Here is a 19,108-nt window from a genome sequence, read left to right as displayed (position 1 = left end):
ATTCTCAGTCCTTTTCTCTTCCAGTAATACCTCTTTCTAATCCTCTCTCAACTCTCCTATGGGACTCTCACACATACTAGAATTCTTCATTCTATGTTCTGTATTTTTACCTTTTCCTCCCTTCTTTCCATCTTTTTAGTTCTCAATGCTTTTTCTAAATGATTTCTCTGACCTACCATCATCAACATTTTATGTCCTGTTAAATCTGTTCATTGGGTTGTAATTTGGTTTTCTGAAGTTTTCTAAAAATGTGTAAGGTGGCATTTTTTCAAATGTTCTGTCACTTTTTATAGCTTCTGTTTCTTGCAGCTATTTTCAAACTTGTCTTTTAATTCTTTAATTATAGCAATAATAGTTTCAGTCCCCCTGACTGATAATTCCAACATTTAAAATCTGTAGCCCTGTCTCTTCTGACTGATGATTCTCCTGGTTTTCACACATAGTGCTTTGTGTGTATTTATTCAGGAGGATTCCTTGAGGCCTAACATGGAAGTGCCTTCCTCCAGAGAGAATATATGTTGATTTCTGCCAGATTCCTAGAGGCACTAATTGTCTGGAATCTTTTCAAATCAAGTTCATAGATTAGAGATCCCTGGGCCACCAAAACAATTCATAGTGAAGGCTGCAAATCAGTAAAAATACCAGCCACAACTTTGATTGTCTCTCTTCTCTCTTGCTCTTCAATGTGCCAAATTACTATGGTCTGAATGTTTATCTTCTCACTCCTCATCCCACCTCAAAATAAATGTGTTGAAATTCTAACTTCAGGGTGATGAATTTGGTGGTGGAGCCTTGGGAGGTGATAAGTGAGTGTCCTTGTAAAAGAGGCCCAAAGGAGAGCACTTGCCCTTTCAACATGAGAGGGCACAGATAGGAGGAAACGTGTATGTGGAAGTGGGCCCTCACATCAGATCTGCAAGCACCTTGATTTTGAACTTCCCAGACCTATCCCTGTGAGAAATAACTTTCTATTGTTTATAAGGCACTATTTTGTGATATTTTTCAACACATCTCGAATGAACCAAGCGATACTCAATGCAATCTTCCGTAAGCAGAGGATAGAAGAGTAGAGATATGCTTATTACTGATTCCCTCATCTTTTGAGAATTGGGGCTTTTTGGGGCCCCAGCTCAATGTAGGTAGATGGTCTTTTACAGTCCCTTGTTTGAAGACCCCCAAAGAGTCTGCCAAAACCGTAGCTCGAATCTGATAGCATTCAAAAATACCCCTGCGGCAAAGGCAACTTAAGCACTACATTCTCAACTTGCTTCTCTGGATCCCCACCTTTTCATTGATTTTGTCCTGTAGACTTTACTATTTTGTCATCCCTTAGATGTGCTTAAGAAAACGTTTTTAATACAGTATTTTTTGTTGTTTTCAGCATGAAAATCCCTCTGAATAATATAACCTTTACTGAACTACTCAACATTCAGCAATGTAACCATTATTAAAAAGAGAGGTCCTGTAAACAATGGAGACAAGGTCTCTTTCCTAATAGAGATTATATTCCAGTCAGAGTCATATCCAAAACAAGTAAATAAAAAGACAAAATAATTTTGAGTTATAATAATATGAAGAAATTCTAGAAAATGAGCTGAAAGAGATATTAATGAAGAGATGCATAGAGGGAGATACTGAAAAATGGCTTAATATTTTTCCTAAATTTCAAAGAAGTTTAAAAAGTTAACAATAGCATAGAAAGAAATTTAGGGTTATAGATAAATTAAAGTTAAATTAAATGACAGGTGGCAAATGACACAGGCAACGAATGATTTCGGGTATTATTGAAAGAGGCCTGGATTGGGAATGGAGTTTCAAGCATGGGTCCCATGTATCATTTACCTGCTGAATGGTCTTGGGAAAGTCATCTAACCTATTCAATATAATTCAACCACAAATACCACTAATTAACTGCATATTTGTTGTTTATCTAAAATACAAAATACTCTGTTAGGCACTGGGTGGGAGTGGTCGGAGAGATGAGCAAAGCATGGTTCCTGCATTTCTTGCAGTGTGGACCTACTATAAGGCTAAAAAGAAACTACATCAGAGAAACATAGATTTAATTTAAAAAACAAAAAAGAGAGAAAGAAGCTATATATACAAAATTCCATGTCTGCTAATCTGACTTTTAATCCCAACTCTGTAGCTTGTTTGAGCTTGAATAAATCTCCTAACCAAACGATCTGATAATACAGGTTGAGGTAATGGTCTTAAATATTCTATGGATTCCTCTTCCTCACCTTTCTACCACTCACTTCACTGTAGGCTGGAAGTGAGGAAAACAAGGAAGAAGAGAAATTCTGAAACTTCGTTCTTAAGGCAACCAGAAGAGTTCTGCTTTTACCCATTCTAATATTGAGTTTTCTTATAATATTAATATTTTATGAGCATGAGCAAAGAATGGTGCATGTAGCAAACCTTTGAAACCCACTGATTGGTTAGTTGGTTTTGTTGAAAAACGTAAAAGAGTTATGAATACTGTGTAAGAGTGATGTTCCTTCTACTGACTGAAGAAACTTGGGAGAGCTGCAGAATAATTGCAAATGGTCTGCACAAAAAGGCACGAACCAAATATTAGCCATTAGTAGAACATATTGGTATTAAGGTGAAGATATGGATAGAGAGAAATGTAATACATGCATAGATATGCAATTTTAATTTTTAAGATACAAATGATTCATGCTTATGACAGGAAAGCTCAAATAGTGTAGTAGATAATAATGTGAACAGTAAATGCCCTCCCTCCTATCATTTGTTTCAATTTATTGTATGTTCTTCCAGAATTTTTCCATACCTATCCTAATAGATTTATGTAGTTTTTCATACAGAAAGGGAATAATACTGTACATTCCATATGGCAATTTGATCTTCTCTCTTAATATACCTTGGACATGTTACTGTATCAGTACGTATTGATCTACCATCTTCTTTTCTGGTACTGCAAAGTATTTCATTAGATGAATGCAACAAAATTTATTTAACCAATCCACTGTGGATGGACATTCATTATGTTTTCATAACCTGTTTTCAATTGTTTTTCTACTACAAAGATGCTGCCACACACACCTATTACATTAGCAGCTTTGAGTATATGTGGGAACTGCTTTTGCAGCTGCTGTGTCATGTATTTTCTCAATCAAAAGATAATTCAAATACAAACACTCATGGAAACTTTTGACACTTAAAGAAGATCCTCACACTAAAACCATTTGGTAACTACTGAGTTAGAAATTCATTTTAAGCTTTAGTTTAGCATGTGCTGTTTGAAGTGTAACAGGCAATCAAGCTTGTTAACAAATGAGATAAATAAATGCCCTTATCTGAAACTCACCAAAATTGATTCATTGATGCAGCAAACTCATTTTTTGAGCACTTATCCTGTACTCCGGACTGTTCATATAGGAGTGACATGTGGTTTCTGCTTGTGGCACTTGTGCTACAGAAGGCCTAGAGACTGCCGTGCTAACGTCAATTGCAACACCACTGTAGCAAGTGCTGGCATAGGAGAGCTGCTCTGCGATTTTACTATTGTAATGTAAACACTGAAAATATGAACTAGAGCTGCTGCTCTCTCTACCAATGTATGCAGTGCTTCTCTAGGCATTTTCAGGAACTGTTTTCTATAGGGGAAAAAAAAGAGAATTTGGCAAATAAACTTCAGTTTGTATGTGTTTTCCAATCATTTCCTATCTGTGGCTCACATATTTTTTTCTCTAAAATAAAGGAAGGATTTATCTTTCTATTTTTACCTCTCTAGCAAGTCCTTTGCTCCTTTATTTATCTTTATGTGCCCTTTGAACACAGCAGAGGTTTATCCTTGCAAATGTCTGTCTATGGTAATTTCAGACTAACATCTGACAATTTAGCCACTTACACTTCACTCCCCAAACCTGTGCCTCACTAAATGCTACTTAGTGTCTTTTCTCTGATCAAGAGACACCATTCTGGCTTTCTTTTCTGGAAATAAGAAATGGAGGCTATCTGGGCACAAGTATTTCACTCTGGTCAATGAAGCTTTGAAATGCATACATCTAATATAATAAAAATATTAAGTACTACCATTTATTAAATCCTTACCACTATAAGTACTTTACCTACTATGTGCTTTATGTGTACCGTCATATTTAATTTCCGTTGAAAGAGTCGGACCCGATCGGGCTCAAACCAAAGACACGCTGGTCGCGGTCAAGAGATTTTATTGGAGGCACCAAGGCGACACCACACGGAGGAGGAGAAGGAAGGAAGAAGGGGCGAGCCGCTGAGGCGCTGAGTTTTTATACTCAGTGGGGCTACGTTGGCATCGGTGATTGGCTTAGGGGTGGGGTTTGAGTAAAAGGCAGGAGGTGTTCTTCCCTGATTGGCCTTCTCTTGGCGGGCTCGCGGGGTGGAGAACCGGGAACCGGGGGTGAAGAACCCAGAACCGGCGCCATCTTACTGTGCCCACGTTACGGATGTCTGACTAACGTCCGTGACAAGCATTATCTCCAGTTTACTTATGAGGAGCATGAAGCATGGGAGAAGGTAAGTCACAAAACCATACGACTTGCAACTAATGAGCTCGATTTAAGTCCAGGTCTGTCTAATTCTATTGTCCATACTGTCAACCATTATACTGTACTGCCTCCACAGGTAAAGGGTGTTTTGAAATATGGATAATATTGCTATCTCTACACCATGTGTAAAAAAGCACCAAATATACGCCTCTCACCCTTCCTCCTACTCCATCCTCACAAAAAAAAAAAAAAAAAAAACCCAACATTTTCTGAGCTTAAAAAGAAACCTCCTGCCTAGATGCCATGAATAGAAATAAAGTTTATTTCAGGAGGAAGGTTTTGAATATATTTGAAATATTTATGTTTTATACCTGCCTTCCGATGTAACTTTGCCGCCTTAGGGTCTTTATGGATACTAAGTCTCATCTATTTTTACCAATTTCTGCTAAATTATGCTGGAGGAACATGCTAATGCTAACAAAGGAGCCAGCTTGACAGATAGAGCCCCAAGGAAGAAAAAAAAATTATCTATATTAGAGTAGTATTAGTCTAATCCTACATCCCAAAATGCCATACTTGGATTAACCAATCTCCATTAGATAAGCAGGAAATAAATTAGCAATGAAAGACTTGGCCCAACCTCTCTGCTGGAAGCATATTATTAAGAGACCATGCCCAATAGTATTAGGGAGATATGTGTTTGACTATGATCTTGAAATCCAATGGGAAATAGAATGCCAACTGGCAAAGTTTCTTTTTATTAGTTCAGCCTCTCTTTCTTATATAATGCAGTGTGGGTAAAACTATACCTGTTTCATAAAGTCAGTCATCTAGTATAGACTGTATCTATCACTGAGTTACAAAATCTCCTGCAAAGTCTTGCTCTAATATAATCCATCTCATCTTATTGATTCACAATGTTTTTCTGAAAAATAATAATTGTAACTTTTTGTGCCCCATCCAACCAAACCATACTTCCATAAAATTCCTTTCCTCTTTCATTGTTTGTACACACTTTTTTGATTGATAACATCTGCACATGAGAGTGTAAATTTCAACATTGTTGATGTTTCCAAATGGTTGTTAGTTCCAGCTGTTTGTTCTTTTCTCTCCAATGGAGATCTAACATCACAAAAGAAAAGAGGAAAAAAGAAAATATAACTAGTTCCCTACTCTCTCATTAGAGAGGAGATAAATTGGATGGTAAAAATTCTATTAGCAATTATATTTTTTAGAAATCAGAAATTCTCACCAAGTGATATTTAAACATCCCCAGTTGCCTCTATCACTTTGGGGTAGGGATGAGATTCGTGAATAGAGCCTGGTTTTGTAGAAGATTCAGATAACACACAAAACTCCATGCCCCAGGGGAAAAAAAAAAAAAGCATTGTACATATGTAGAATTTCATGAGAGGCATTCAAGAACATTAAGTAAAACACCAATTACTTCATATATGAGGCCCTCTACAGCTAACAGTTCCTGTTCTTATTGTTCTCTAAATAAATCCTATGCCAGCTTAACTTTCTAGTAAGAAGAGAAGATTCTACAATATTCCTCTCCCTTAATTACTTAAGCATTGTTGTCTTGTTTTAATTTAGCAGCAGGGAAGAAATGCCAACGAGAGGCATGTGTGAATCAAGAGGTAGGAGGATGCTACCGTGTAAGACCCCTATACAATCACCTAGCCAAAGTTTAATACTAAGAAAGGTTGTGCCAAATAAATGCATGAGAATAATAAACAAGGAATCTACACCATATAGTAAATAAACCTTAACCAAATAATAGTTGAACATCTACTATGCTAATACCATTGTCTTGCTTTTTTTTTTTTTTTTGCTTTTTTCTCCCAGAATAAGAGTAATTCATTGTTTTTCTGAATATGAAAGTATTAACATGCTTATTGTGGAATTTACTGATATTTGAAGGTAACAAGAAAAAAGATATCATCCATGATCCTAACACCCTTCAGGGAAAAATATAAAACATTTTCACTTCTTTCTAGAGTTTTACTGCATACATCAATATATAGATGTCTATTTTCTATTTTAAAATGGAATTACAATATGTAGTTGCCTGTTTTTTTAAAAAATGCAAGTTTGAGTAGCTCTACACTTTCTCCTATCAAATATAATGGGTGCCATAGATTTCTTGTTAAGGATTTGTCATTTATTATATATGTGTTATTATTTATTATAGAGTCTGACTAATTGACAAATCTCTTATCCACTCTTCATCTATTTGAAAATATACAGTAAATTGTTATTTATAGTCACTATATGGTGCTATAGAACACTAGAACTCATTCTTCCTATTTAGCTGTAATTTTGCATCCACTAAACAAACTTTGTCTATCCCCCCTCCTCCTGTACCCTTCCCAGCCTCTGGTAACCACTATTCTATCTTTACTTCCGTGAGATCAACTCTTTTGGCTTCTTCATCTGGGTGAGAACATATGGTATCTATCTTGTTGTGACTGGCTCATTTTATTTAATGTGATGTCCTCCAAGCTTATATATGTTGCCACAAATGACAGGGTTTTATTCTGTTGTATGGTTGAATATTATTCTGTTGTGTATATATACCACATTTCTTTATCCATTATCTGCCATTAGGCACTTTGGTTGATTCCATATCTTGGCTATTGTGAATAGTGCTGCCACAAACATGGGAGTGCAGGTATCTCATCAATATACTGATTGCCTTTGTTTGGATATATACTCAGTAGTTGGATTGCCAGATCATATGGTATTTCTAGTTGAATTTTTTTCAGGAACCTTCATGCTATTTTCCATAATGGCTACATTACATAAGAGTTCTCCTTTCTCTACATTCTTACCATTCTTACCAGCATGCTATTTTCCATAATGGCTACACTATATGAGTTCTCCTTTCTCTACATTCTTACCATTCTTACCAGCATTTGGTACTTTTTGTCTCTTTTTTTTAAATAAATAAATTAATTATTTATTTATTTAGACAAATCTTGCTCCGTCACCCTGGCTAGAGTGCAGTGTCACGATCTCAGCTCACTGCAACATCCACCTCCCAGGTTCAAGCAATTCTCATGCTTTAGCCTTCTGAGTAGCCGGGACTACATGTGTGTGCCAGCATGCCCAGCCACCACGCCCAGCCACCACGCCCAGATGATTTTATATTTTTTGTAGTGATGGGTATTCACCGTGTTGGCCAGGCTGGTTTTGAACTCCTGGCCTCAAGTGATCCACCCACTTTGGCCTTCCAAAGTGCTAGGATTACAGGTGTGACATTTTTTGTCTCTTTGATAATAGCCATTCTATCTGGGGTGAGATGATATCTCACTGTGGTTTTGATTTGCATCTCCCTTAGGATTAGTAATGTTGAGCATTTTGTTCCTATACTTCTTGGCCACATGTATGTCTTTTTTTTTGAGAGAGATGCTTATTCAACTCATTTGCCTATTTTCAAATGAGATTATTTGGGGGTTTGTCAAGTTTTTGCTATTTAGTTGTTCAAGATCCTTGCATATTCTGGTTAGTAATCCTTTGTCAGATGAATACTTTGTAAATATTTTCTCCTATTCTGCTGGTTGTCTCTTCACTTGGTGGATTGTTTCCTTTCTTTGCTGTGCAGTAGCACTTCAGTTTGATATAACCCGTTTGTCTATTCTTGCTGTGTTTTTGAGGTCTTCTCCATAAAATCTTTGTCCAGGCCAATGTCCTGAAGTGGTTTCCCTTACGTTTTCCTCTAGTAGTTTTATAGTTTCAGTGTTTACATTTAAATCTTTAACCCATTTTGAGTTAGCTTTTGTATACAGTGAAGGATGGGGGTCTAGTTTCATTCTTCTGCATATGAATATCCAGTTTCCCAGACTATTTATTGAAGAGACTGACTTTTGTCTAATAAATGTTCTTAGCAACTTTGTCAAAAATCAGTTCGCTGTAAATATGTGAATTTATTTCTAGGTTCTCAAGCCTGTTCTATTCATCTGTGTGTCTGTTTTTATGCTAGTACCATGTTATTTAGCTTTTCAGTATATTTTGAAGTCAGATAGTGTGATGGCTCTGGCAATCCTTTCTGCTCAAGATTGCTTTGGTTATTCACAGTCTCTTGAGGTTCCATATTAATTTTAGGATTTTTTCCTATGCAATCTCATTGCATTGCATTGAATCTATAGATCACTTTTGGTTGTATGGTCATTTTTACAATGTTAATTCTAATACATGAGCATGGGACGTCTTTCCATTTTTGTGTCCTCTACAATTTCTTTCATCAATGTGTTTAGTTCTCCTTGTAGAGATTTTTACCTCTGGTTAAATGTATTCTCAGGTAATGATTTTGTAGCTATTGGATATGAGATTGCTTCCTTGATTTCTTTTTTCACTAGTTCATTGTTGGTGTATACAAATGCTATTGATTTTTGCATGTTAATTTTGTATCTTGCAACTTTACTAAATTTGGTTATTGGTTCTAACAGCTTTTTGTTAAGAGCTTTTAGGGTTTTCTATATATATGACCATGTTCCTGCATACAAGGAAAGTTTTACTTAGTCTTTTCCTCTTGGGTTGCTCTTGTTTCCTTTCTTTTGCCTGATTCCTGTGGCTAGGACTTTCAGTACTGTATTGAGCAAGAGTGGTGAGAGCGGGCATCCTTGTCATGTTCAAATTCTTAGAGAAAAAGCTTTCAGCGTTTTTCAGTTCAGATGTTAACTGTGGGTTTATCATATATGGTCTTTATTGCGTTGAAGTACATTCTTTCTATAACTAATCTGTGAGGGGTTTTATAATGAAGGGATACTGAATTTTATCAAATGCTTTTTCTTCATCTATTGAGATTATTTATCCTGTTTATGTGATTTATCATGTTTATTGATTTGTGTATGTTGAATCATCCTTGCATCCCTGGGATAAATTCCACATGATCATGTTGAATAGCTTTTTCATGTGCTGCTGAATTTGGGTTGCTAGTATTTTGTTGAGGATTTTTGCATATATGTCTATCAGGGATATTGGCCTCTAGTGTTCTCTGATTGTTGTGTTCTTGTCCGATTTTGATATCCTAGTAATGCTAGCCTCATATAGTGATTTTGGAAGAATTCTTTCCTCTTCAGTTTTCTCAAAAGGTTTAAGAACAATTGGTTTTCATTCTCCTTTAAATGTTTGGTATAATTCAGCAGTGAAGCCATCAGGTCCTGTACTTTTCTTTGATGGGCTTTTATTTTTATTACTGATTTAATCTTGTTATTTGTGATAATTTGGTCAGGTTTTCTATTTATTTTTGGTTTAATCTTGGTAGGTTTTATGTGTCCGGGAATTTATCCATTTCCACTAGGTTCTTCAACATGTTGACATAGAGCTATTCATAATGGTTTCTAATGATTCTTTGTATTTCTGTGGTATTAGTTATAATGTCTCCTTTTTTTTTTTTTTTTTTTTTTGAGATGGAGTCTTGCTCTGTTGCCCAGGCTGGAGTGCAGCGGTGCAATCTCTGCTCACTGCAAGCTCCACCTCCTGGGTTCACACCGTTCTCCTGCCTCAGCCTCCCGAGTAGCTGGGACTAGAGGCACCCGCCACCACACCAGACTAATTTCTTGTATTTTTGGTAGAGACGGGGTTTCACCGTGTTAGCCAGGATGGTCTCGATCTCCTGACCTTGTGATCTTCCCACCTCGGCCTCCCAAAGTGCTGGGATTACAGGCATGAGCCACTGCGCCCAGCCCTTATAATGTCTCTTTTTTTGTTTCTGATTTTATTTATTTGGGTCTTTTCTTTTTTAGATAATTGTTATTATTTCAATTCTTTTAAATTTGTTGAGACATTTGCAGCCTAACATGTGGTCTATGCTGAAGAATGTTTGATGTGCTGATAAAAGGAATGTGTATTCTGCAGCTGTTGGATAAAAACTTCTGTAAATGTCTGGTATTAGGTACATTTTGTCTAAAATGCAGTTTAAATCCAAGGTTTCTTGGTTGATTTTTTTGTCTAGATAATCTGTCCAATGCTGAAAGTGGGATGTTGAAGTCCCCATCTATTATTGTACTGGAATCTGTCTCTTCCTTTAGGCTAATAACATTTGCTCTATATATCTGGGTGCTTGGCTTCGGGGTGCATAAATTTTTGTAATTGTTATATCCTCTTGCTGAATGGATCCCTTTATATAATGACCTTCTTTGTCTCTTTTTACATTTTTTTACCTAAAATCTGTTTTATCTGATATAAGTATAGCTACTTCTGCTTACTTTTGGTTTCCATTTGCTTGGAATATCTTTTTCCATCCCTTCATTTTCAGTCTATTTGTGTCTTTACAGAGTGACACAAGTTTTTTTTTCATATAGCTGAGTCATGTTTTTTCATACATTCAGTCACTCTATAACTTTTAAGTAAGGAATTTAATTTGTTTACATTTAAGATTGTTATTGATAGGTGAGGACTTACTCCTGTCACTTTGTTGTTTCCTGGTTGTTTTTATATCTTTCATTTGTTTTTCTTTTCTCCCATTTAAATCATTGCAGTTTGGTGGTTTCCTATAGTGAAAGTGCTTGATTCTTTTCTCTTTTTTTTCTCTATCGATCTGCTCTACCAGTGAATTTTATACTTTTGCATGTTTTTGTGGTGTGATTATCATCTTTTTCCTTCCATATGTAGGACTGTCTTAAGCATTTCTTGCAAGGCTGGTCTGGTGGTGATGAATTCCCTCAGTTTTTGCTTGTCTGGGAAATACTTTATTTCTCCCTCATTTCTGAAGGGTAGCTTTACCGAGTATACTTCTTGGTTAGCAGTTGGTTTTTCTTTCTTTTTCTTCTTCTTTCAGCACTTTGAATATATCACCCAATTGTCTCCTGGTCTGTAAGACTTCTGCTGAGAAGTCTGCTGATAGTCTAATGGAGATTTTCTTACACGTGACTTGACACTTTTTTCTTACTGTTTTGAAAAATTCTCTCTGTCTTTTACTTTTGACAACTTGACTATAATATGCCTTATAGAGAATCTTTGGGGTTGAATCTATTTGAGGAACTTTGAGCTTCCCGAATCTGAATGTCCATATCTGTATTAGTCTGTTTTCACACTACTATCAAGAACTGAGACTGACTAATTTATGAAAAAAAGAGGTTTAATTGACTCACAGTTCCCAAAGCTTAACAGGAAGCATGACTAGGAGGCCTCAGGAAACTTGCAATCATGGTGGAAGGTGAAGGGGAAGCAAGCACATCTTACCATGGCAAAGCAAAAGAGAGAGAGAGAGATGGAGGAAGTGACACACACTTTAAAACTATCAGATCTCATGAGAACTTACTCATGATCATGAGGACAACAAGGGGGAAATCCACCCCATGATCCAATCACCTCCCACCAGGCTCCTCCTCCAATTCAACATGAGATTTAGGTGGGGACACAAATCCAAACCATATCAATATCTCTGTTGAGATTTGGGGATTTTTCAGCTATAATTTTATTAAATAGGTTTTCTACGCCCTTTTCCATCTCTCTTCCTTCTAGAACTCCATAATACTAATAAATAGTTGTTCACTTAGTGGTATCGCATAAGTCTTGTGGGCTTTCTTCGCTACTTTTCTTTCTTATTTCCTTTTTTTTTCTGATTGAGTAATTTCAAATGACCCATCTTCAAGTTCAAAGATTCATTCTTCTGCTTAATCAAGTCAGCTGCTGAAGATGTCTATTATATTTTTTATTTCATTCACTGAATTCTTCAGCTGCACAATTTCTGTTTGGGTCTTTTGATAGCTATCTCTTTGCTACATTTCTTGTTCATATTATGAATTGTTCTCTTGATTTTGTTAAATTGCCTGTCTGTATTTTCTTATATCTTGTTGAGTTGCCTTAAGATTATTATCTTTAATTCCTTTTCCAGCAATTCATAGTTTCCTTTTCATTGGATCTGTAACTAGACAGTTATTATATATTTTTGGTGGTATTACACTTCCTTGCTTTTTCATGTTTCCTGTAGCCCTGTATTGATGTTGATGTCTGTGCATCTGGTGGAGCAATAACTTCTTCCACACTTTCTACAGCAGCTTTTGTAGAGAATGACTTTCACTTGCAGTTAGGTTTTAGGTTGCTGGTTGGGAAAGGTATAGTGACTATTTTTCCAGGTAGACAGAATGGTGTTCTTAAGCTATATTCAACATTAACAATAACTGTGCATGCCTCAGTGGTCTAGGCTATAGAAGTCTGTGGCAGTGGTGCTGGTAGCATAGGTGATTAAGTTCCTCAGTGGTAAGGGCTTTGGGGGGGGTCCTTCTGTTCCCATTTCCCCCCAGTGGAAAGTCTTATCTTAGGGTATGCCACTTGTCTGGTCTGACATGACCTACAAGCAACTGCAGCAGCGCTGGGTTCCAGGTGCAGGCACTAGGAACATCTTTGGGGCCCGTGTCAAGACTAAGCGTCTGTGAACCTATGGTAGCACCTGGACTTTGGGATTCAAGTTTGCTGTCTGTGGCAGAGATGAATGTAGGTTGCCCACAGAGCCAGGATCTGTGACTCTAAGGCACTGCCTAGAAGCTCAGGCCCTGGAAGCTGGATTGTAACTGTGATTTTACCCTTGGGAGACTGGAAACAGTACTGGGCCAACTCTAGGGAAGAAAGTGTGTTCTGGAGGTTTGGGCCTGGGGAGCAGGGTATGGCTGTAGTTGAGGAACCTGAGCCAGTAAGTCTCAGTGGCAATGTGGGTCACAGGGGATGAGGTGCTACATAGTGGTGATTCTAGACCCTGAAATAGTGAAGCTCAGCTGTATCCTAGACTCTGTTAGTCCAGGTGCAGCAGCAGCAAGTACCCCAGAATGGCTGGACACAGCTGTCTTTTGGGCCCCAGGGAGCAGCATGGCAATGACTCCGCTCCCTAGAAAGAAGGGTATCTCAGCAGTTCAGACTCTAGGAAGTGGGTCCAGCTCCAGGGAAGTAGAGTACTAGAGTTATTTGGCCTTTAGGGTGAGATGTCTTAGCTCAGCCAGCGCTGTGTTTCCCAGGGATGTGAGGTACTGCATCAGCTCAGCCCTAGGATGCATAGCTGTTCAGTTTGGCCAAGGAAGGCAACATTTTCTCAGGGAAGAATGTGCCTTCTTCAACTCAGGCCCAGGAGTGTGGCTGTTCTGAACAGCTCAGGTACCATTTCCTCAGGAGGCAGGGTGCTACTTTAGCTTAGGTACTAGGATTTGCAGCCACTCTGGGCAGCCAAGGCATAGCTTCCTCGTGTCAGGGCACTGCTTCAGCTTTGGCACCAGGAAGGTGGTGGCCAATGTACTTGCTCTGGGTGGCCATAGTATTGTTTCTCCAGGAGGCAGTACCACTTCAGCTCAGGCATGGAGGGATGAGACTGTTCTGGGATGCCTGGTGCTGCTTCATACCCAGGCAGCTCCCTCAGCTGCCTGGACTTCACACGGGCAGGGGACCCCAGTGTTGAAGACTGTAGTTGTCCAAGGTACTGCTTGGGGCAACTGGGATCCTCTTGCTTACCTGCTCCCTGTAGGGAGAAGTTCCTCCTGGTTCCCAGCTGATCCCAGCTGTGGGAAGATGTGTGGTGGAGGCCAGGTACTTCCTTCTGTTCTCTATGTGGCCATGCTGAGTTTCTGTGCTCTCCAGGCTCTCTGTAGCTTCTTTAATGTATGCCGGCACTGTCCTTTAGTTATTGTATTAAAATATAGTTTATTTGTTGTTTTGGCCGTCTTTGTTGGGGAGATGAGTGCTAGGAGCTTCTAGTTGACCATCTTGCTCTGTCCTCCTCATTTTGCATGTTTATGAGAGTGCTTGATTTCTAAGAAATTTTTTTCAGCCAGTCAACCTCAGGAAATGTCTCAGTTGTCCCTGAAGTCACTAAGCGCATCTTTTCCAGATGCCTGTTCAAACTCACTGTGCATTAGGGGGTTATCTGTTAAGAGGAATAAAACCCACATAAGTGTGTCCCATTTTTAACTTTTAACTTCAAAATAAAATAAGCCCAAATGTGTATATTCTTTTTTTTTTTTTTGAGATGGAGTCTCGCTCTGTTGCCCAGGCTGGAGTGCAGTGGCGCAATCTCGGCTCACTGCAAGCTCCGCCTCTCGGGTTCACGCCATTCTCCTGCCTCAGCCTCTCTGAGTAGCTGGGACTACAGGCGCCAGCCACCACGCCCGGCTAATTTTTTTTTTTTGTATTTTCAGTAGAGACGGGATTTCACCGTGGTCTCGATCTCCTGACCTCGTGATCCGCCCGCCTCGGCCTCCCAAAGTGCTGGGATTACAAGCGTGAGCCACCGCGCCTGGCCTCAAATGTGTATATTCTGTTTATATATCTAGAAACATCCTCTCCTTAAAGATAATAACTTGTTCAGCCATAGAGAACAAAAGAATGGGAATAAAGATTTCCCTCTAAAGGATTAAAATTAGTAATTGTTCGTTTGTTTGTTTGTTTTGCAATTCCAAGAGATGTAAACTAAATGGACATAAATTGGTAAGGAAAGATTTAGCAGATGGCATACCTCCTTTTAAAACAGGTAGCCAAATTAGTCTATCTTCCTTCTTTCTCAAATACCACCGAAATCTACCCTCTTTACTTGACTAAATGAGAAGATCACTATCTCCCTATACTATGGGGTCCTGAAAGGATCCTTGCTGTTTTTCTTAGCCTAGTGCTCTTACGAACAAACAGACAGCACCATGGCTGGGAAATTGAGGTCAGGAGGAAATATGCCACTCTGCCTGCCAGGCTCCCTAGTATGTTATTCCACCTGCTGAGTACAGAAACTTCTCTCCAGAGTTCAACAGAGAAAGTGCTTCCGTGATTAATCACATACAAGTTCCTGCACCCAGGGGTCACTGGGTGATGATTCTTTGATACATACCAAGAGAATCCACCATATAAAGGTGATATTACTGCTGCCATCAACTCTCTTGGTATACATTATTCTAACCTATAGGTTTAACCGTAGCCAGCTTATTTCAATAACATTTCAGAAAGAGAATCAACTCAAAACTGCTACAACTACTGTGCAAAACAGAACAAAACAAAAATTCCTCCTGAACTTCCTACCCTCCTCTGAAACAAAATAACTCAGGTTTCTCTTAAGTTGACCTTGTTTTTCCTATTGTCTTCCATTTTCTTAGTATTATCTTTTGTGCATATTTTCTATTTGAAACGACCCTGAAACAGCATTGTCCACAGAGCATTCTTGTTCTCACAGCCTCCAACATGCCGTGCATGTGCACCAGTCTTTATTCAGACTCCCACCATCACTCGCAAACAGCCTATCAGAAGCCAGAGAGTTTTGTGGATTAATAAGGCAAACGTTGACTGTGCAGCTATCTCATTTCATGCTGAACACCATGCTAGGTGCCAGAGATAAAAGAATAAGCAAACCACAAATAATTCTTACATTCATGGAGCTTTCAGTATAGTGGAGAAGACACTCACTTTGCAAACAACCTTTTATTAAAATATGTAATAAAAACTGTGACAAGCGTAGAATGGAAAGGTTCACTCAGTTGAAAGAAGGCCTAACCAACAGGTCTTTACCTACTCAGACAAATCTTGGAAGATGTCCTTGATGAGATGACCTTGGTAACAACAATTAATCCCAGAATAGTAACAATAAAAAGAAAAAGGGACTATTGGAATGTACGTAACACTTTTCCTTGTTTTTTGTTTTGTTTTGTTTTGTTTTGTTTTGTTTTTTTGAGACAGAGTCTCCCTTTGTTGCCCAGACTGGAGTGCAGTGGCACAATCTTAGCTCGCTGCAACCTCTGCCTCTCGGGTTCAAGTGATTCTCACACCTCAAACTCCAGAGTAGCTGGGACAGGTGCACACCATCACTCCCAGCTAATTTTTGTATTTTTAGTAGAAATGGCGTTTCACAGTGTTGGCCGGGCTGGTCTCAAACTCCTGAGCTCAGGTGATCCACCCACCTCAGCCTCTCAAAGTGCTGGGATTACAGACGTGAGTCACCGTGCCTGGCCATAACACTTTTTCTTTAATGATGGTACCTCTAGGTTGGCATATCAAAAGTAGTGTTATTATCAAATAATAAGTGGGTACTCTTGGAAAAAAGGTTTAAAATTTAAAGGTGTCAAAATGCACATTTACATACATTCTGCAGTGTATACGTTTCTATATTTGTACATTTATCTACCACTCTTCCTAGGATGACAGAGAGAGATGGTAGTCAGTAAAGCCAATGTCTTTGATTTTTTCTTTCTTTTTTTTTTTTTTTTGAGACAGAATCTCTCTCTGTTGTCTAGGCTGGAGTGCAGTGGCATGATCTCGGCTCACTGCAAACTCTGCCTCCCAGGTTCTGGTGGTTGTCCTGCCTCAGCCTCCCGAGTAGCTGGGACTACAGGCGTGCACCACCACACCCAGCTAATTTTTGTATTTTTAGTAGAGACAGGGTTTTGTCATGTTGGCCAGGCTGGTCTCGATCTCTTGACCTCGTAATCCGTCCACCTCAGCCTCCCAAAGTGCTGGGATTACAGGCATGAGCCACCTCACCCGGGCGTCTTTGATTTTTATCAGAAGATCTGATTACGGTTTCTTACTTGGTAGTTAAATATGAGTTCACTCTACAGCATGGTGAAGCTGTGACCCCAGAATCAGATATACAGCATACCAACCACCTTGCCGCCATCTACTAGCTGTATGATCTTAGGCAAGGTGATCAACTTTGAAGCCCCGGTTATCTTTACTTTAAAAGGAAAATAATGTTTGTATCGTAGAAAGTTCCTGTGAAAATTAAATGAGAATGTTTTATAATAAACCCTTGCATAGTGTTTAGTATGTCCCAGATACTGTTTCAAGAACTTCCCAATATTTAATCAATTTATCTTCATAATAAACCGATGAAGAAGGTTTTTTAATGAGTTTTTAATCACATTTTATATATGAGGACATGGAGGCGTAAGGATGTTATTGGACCAAGACAAACAACTAGTAAGAGGCAAAGCTCAGATTCAAAGCCAGAACTTAAGCTCTCAGTCACTTCACTCAGTAACTTTGAATAAGTATAAAGCAATGGAAGTAAGCGTTTCAAAATGTTAATTACTTTCAATATAGTTAACTTTTTAATCCATATTCTGGTAAATAGTCGTTTTAAATTTCCTCAAACTAATATATTTCTCCAGGTGGAGATTTAGATCTCTTCTTCCTTTTCCTTAATTTCTTACTCTTCCATCAAAATTATCATTTCTTTCATGTGCATTCTTATTAATTCCACCTAAAAGATATGTGGCATCTCCTTATCTTTAATTCAATTACAATAGAAGAGTAAACAAATCAAGATGACTATTAATATTTATAGATTTGTATAATATCTGAATTGAATATAAATATGGCTTTTAGCAAAAATTCTAAAAGCTATGTTGACATTCTAGAATAATTTTTCAGGTATTCCTCAAGAGTGTTGAGGTTCTAATACATAAATTCATCTTTCCTTGTCTTCTCCACTTGGAAGTTACTATGTTGGCTTATGGAACAGAGTACATATACTGCCCTGAATTTTATGATGGTGCTGTAATAGGCCTTTTTAGGCATATGCAAGTGTAGCATGAGGAATGCCCACTCTGAGGAGCAGCATGCTTTCTTTCACTTTCTCAGGGAAAGTCAGTTTCACTGAGACACTATCCCTTATTCAACATCACACACAAAAATGGGAAGAATGAAGTCTTTTTTGGCATTGGCAATGATTCTGTATTAATTTAGAATTGGATGTACTGCTACATATTCCGAGAACTGAATACTCCAAATGTGATATTGGAAAATACCATTTCAGTCCAGGTGTGGTGGCTCATGCCTGTAATCCCAATACTGTGGGAGACAAAGGTGGGAGGATTACATGAGCCCAGGAGTTCAAGACCAGATCCGATCTCTATGAATAATTTTTAAAATTAGCCATGGGGGTATTGCCCACCTGCAGTCTCAGCTACTAAGGAGGCTGAGGTGGGAGGATCACCTGAGCCCGGGAGGCAGAGGCTTCAGTGAGCTGTGATTGTACCACTGCACTCCAGCCTGCATGACCAAAAAAAAAAGGAAATAAAAAGAAAAATACTGTTTCATATATTGAACAAAATATCTCACATTTTCAAAATAATAATAGGGATTATTTTCATAAGGCCTCTTATTTTCCAACAAGTTTAAAATCAGTTGAACAGTTTCCACACCTCCCCCAAAAAGTCATTATGAAATCATAATTATGACATGTAAAGGAATTGTTTTTATATATAATACCTATATATTCTTTAAAAGGAATATTTCATTTCCTTTTAAAATCAAATAAAGTGTTATCTCCTCATAAAAAGTTATATAATTTTAGTCCTCTTGAAAAAGATTATAATTAATCTGAGGTTTCAGGCACATACTTAATCTATTAGCAGAAAACTTTCCCATCTTTACTGTAATTATCTTGAAAAAGTTTGAGAAGAGACTTTGAAAAATCTTAAAGCATACCTTAAAGTATTTTGAATATTGCTGTCTTTACTGAGATCAGACCAAGAGGAAGTACACTCTTAGCTGCAGTATGAAAGATTTAGGCTAAAAACAGAAATGGCCTCCAGTAAAGTTTTTACATCCTGGAATTTGTTTTATCAGTGCAAATCACAGACCCTCTGTGTTAAGGGCTTCACAATAGAATTTTCACCTTTCAAATACAACTTAGGTTT

The 19,108-nt window shown here is 38.1% G+C and overlaps 1 protein-coding gene and 1 pseudogene across 3 annotated transcripts in view; both read left to right on the top strand.

Annotated features, from left to right (window-relative positions):
- ADGRL2 (adhesion G protein-coupled receptor L2) overlaps positions 1-19,108 on the top strand; it is a 696,353-nt gene that overhangs the window by 82,848 nt on the left and 594,397 nt on the right. The gene's annotated exons all lie outside the window — the stretch shown is intronic.
- Positions 1-19,108, top strand: part of LOC116467981 (heterogeneous nuclear ribonucleoprotein A3-like) — a 152,007-nt pseudogene that overhangs the window by 111,848 nt on the left and 21,051 nt on the right.

Source organism: Hylobates moloch, unplaced genomic scaffold, assembly GCF_009828535.3.
Source record: "Hylobates moloch isolate HMO894 unplaced genomic scaffold, HMol_V3 SCAFFOLD_5, whole genome shotgun sequence".
Lineage (NCBI taxonomy): Eukaryota > Metazoa > Chordata > Mammalia > Primates > Hylobatidae > Hylobates > Hylobates moloch.
Note: the sequence above shows the minus strand (reverse complement) of the source record. Positions and strands in the feature narration are given on the sequence as shown.